The sequence below is a fragment of the Diachasma alloeum genome, unplaced genomic scaffold (genome assembly GCF_001412515.2).
Source record: "Diachasma alloeum isolate Michigan unplaced genomic scaffold, Dall2.0 Dall_scaffold_00840, whole genome shotgun sequence".
NCBI classification, from domain to species: domain Eukaryota; kingdom Metazoa; phylum Arthropoda; class Insecta; order Hymenoptera; family Braconidae; genus Diachasma; species Diachasma alloeum.
Window position 1 is genome coordinate 426,532 of NW_021680964.1, and position 2,831 is coordinate 429,362.

Below are 2,831 nucleotides of genomic sequence, written 5' to 3' on the forward strand. Positions count from 1 at the left end.
CCCCCGCCCTGAGCGCCGAAGACTTCCTAAAAAAATGTTTTCCTATTGTCAAAAAAAATCCATCAAATTATCTGCCTTGTAATTCCAATTTTCCCTCGCCCCTCCGACCCCTCATTGCAAAAATTTTCCAACAATTTTCCAATCAATCGAATAAAAAGAAATAGTTTATGAAATTCTCCCGATATACTATCGCCAGTGCAAAAACTATGCACAAACGTTCACCCACACGTCTCCGTTCAATTCGCACGCGCGTCCACGAGGAGAAACCAGAACGGCTGCCTCCACGTGCTGCGAGTAGCCGGGGTCTCGGTCGCCCCAAATTGTAGGTCGTCGTCGTCAGTGCGTGGAGACTCCGGCGCGCCTCCGCTGCGAAACAATTGACCGGAGTCGTTCGCGAAAAAATTATTTGCTAATCCCTAGAACCCAGTATCGAATGATTACCACCTGTTGGCGCTTTGCAATTGGCGAAAAGCGCCTGAAAAAATTTTTCCGCAAAATTATGTTTGAATTTCGCGGGCAAATTATTGGGGTGGACCACCGCTAGGGGTCTGAATTTTCCCGCAATGGTTTTCGCATTCGTTTTGTATAAGAGGCGGGAGTCGAAGTGGGGGAACCACGCGCAAGGTGAAGAGCAATAGAAGGGGGAGATGGTGCGATGGTGGGGAGGGATTGAACGAAGTGACTTCGTTGATGATCGGATGTAATCGTACGGTACGAGTAGGAGGTAAACATTGCAGAGTGTTGGATTGGTCATTCAAAGGCGGGTCCTTTGGTTTTCCTTGTTTTGGATCGTGCGGGCTCACGTCAGTGAAATTAGTGAGCGCAATGAGACAACATCGGTCCGAGAAAGTGGATTGACGTATAATTTATTTTTGTGACAACTCTTCAATTGGATTAATTCAGGAAATATTTCTGGGGACTGACAAGTGGAACACTGGCACAGGACAATTTCATCGAATTCGCGGAAATTTATCGTATTTATCGTATTTTTAAATAGTCATTGTTGAGTGAGGTTGTGGTAATTTAATGCCAATGCGACGGAATCTTGAGACGTAAACATCAAACATTGAGTGAAGTATTGAGGTAAGGACATGTCAAAATTGTCTTTTGCGTTAATTAAAAATTTAATTAATTTGAAAGATGATTAATTCAGTAGCGAAGTGGTAAACCGGTAGAAGTCGATTTTGACTATTGGCTAGTTTTCAATAAATATCTCGGAATCTAAGGGAAATAGCGAAATTGTTGTAATTTCCTTTTTTGTAGAGCAAATTCAGAGCTACAAAAAAGGTTATGGCAAAAATTTTTCTATTTCCCTCAGATTTTGAAATATTCATTGAAAACTGGGCAATAGTCAAAATCTACTTATACCGGTTTACCACTTCACTACTGAATTAAAATTAATTATTTTCTTATAGATCATCTTACGGATTTTTGTTATTTGTCATTTACTTAGTAAAGATCCGACAGCTGGGACCAATTCTAGGGTCAAATAATTACAAGTTATTATGTAAAACAAATTTACATTTGTATATTGATATAATGAATTGACGGTGATGGAATTTTTTGTCCAGAACGAAGAAAAAATTGGGATTCTCATTTTGTATTCATTTTTTAATTTTTACTTGCAAAAAAATAAGTAAAATTCTTTTGTTTACAATAACAAAATGACAAAATGAAGGTCTTTAAAAACCGGAAGAATCATTCAAAATATCAGTGATTGTTCTCGTCTCTAATCAATTTAAGAAAGGTCAGAGAATATTGGAGAAATAATTACGACGTCGATTAAATTGTCGTAATGCATTGTGTCGTGATTATTCCTCTAAAATTGCCTGACCTTTCTTGAATTGATTCAAAATGTCATTCATATAATCATTATCTATTGATATAATTCATTTATGTTGACATAATTTTTTGTCCAAAACGAAAAAATTGAAGTTTTTATTTTTCATTCATTTTTATATTTTTACTTGCAAAAAAAGTAGATTTTCAAAATCTGAAGAAACAATCAAACTATCATTCATATAATCATTATCTATTGATATAATTCATTGATGTTGACATAATTTCTTGTCCAAAACGAAAAAATTGAGATTCCCATTTTTCATTCATTTTTAAATTTTCACTTGAGTAAATTTTCTTTCTGTTTACAATGCCAAAATGGCAAAATGAAGGTCTTTAAAAACTCGAAAAATCATAGAAAACCTAAACACATCTAATAAAATGCGCATTGAGCATCCAAGCAGTCCGAAAATTCCCCTCGGCATTAGGAGGGGAATTCCCCTCACTAAATTCACCAGTATTTTCGCCCCTGCGATCGATAGTATTTTCGGGGCAGGCGCGCAGCGCCCAAATCGCCCCTTCAAAACGTGCTTTCAAAAAGCCCCCTCCACCCCCCAAAGAATCCCCCCCCCCTCCGCACATTCATAAACACTTTCAATGAATCTTCCTCTATTACACACTAGTACCTCTTGTACTACTTGTGATGTAACTCGACGTCCTTACCGCGCTACGAGTTGCACGAGGTCGGTGATCGCTATAAAAAAATGTGGCGAATACACGTGGAGGCAGTTGCACGGGGTTTTCAGCGGAGCGGAGGCGCGACTGTTTGCAATTTCGCACACAATATCACCGCCAACCCTCACTGCCTGCCTCTGGCGAATATTGCGCGTGTAAGTTCTCTTCCCCTCGCAATTACAACCCCCCGTCCCAACGCCCCCTTTTATCACTCGTACGTTAATAATGTTGCGACTCGCTCAACTCGTACGTACTGAAGCCACCAACGTCATATCAACAGATTTTTTTTGGTCACAAAAAGTTCTTTACGACATTAA

At 39.0% G+C, this 2,831-nt stretch overlaps 1 protein-coding gene across 1 annotated transcript in view; it reads left to right on the forward strand.

The window, feature by feature from the left end:
- Positions 1-723: 723 nt before the first annotated feature.
- Positions 724-2,831, forward strand: part of LOC107044924 (Krueppel homolog 1) — a 9,670-nt gene continuing 7,562 nt past the window's right edge. Inside the window, exon 1 of the mRNA XM_015267005.1 lies at positions 724-1,083. The gene's annotated coding sequence lies outside the window, so the exon portion shown is untranslated. The remainder of the gene's footprint in view (positions 1,084-2,831) is intronic.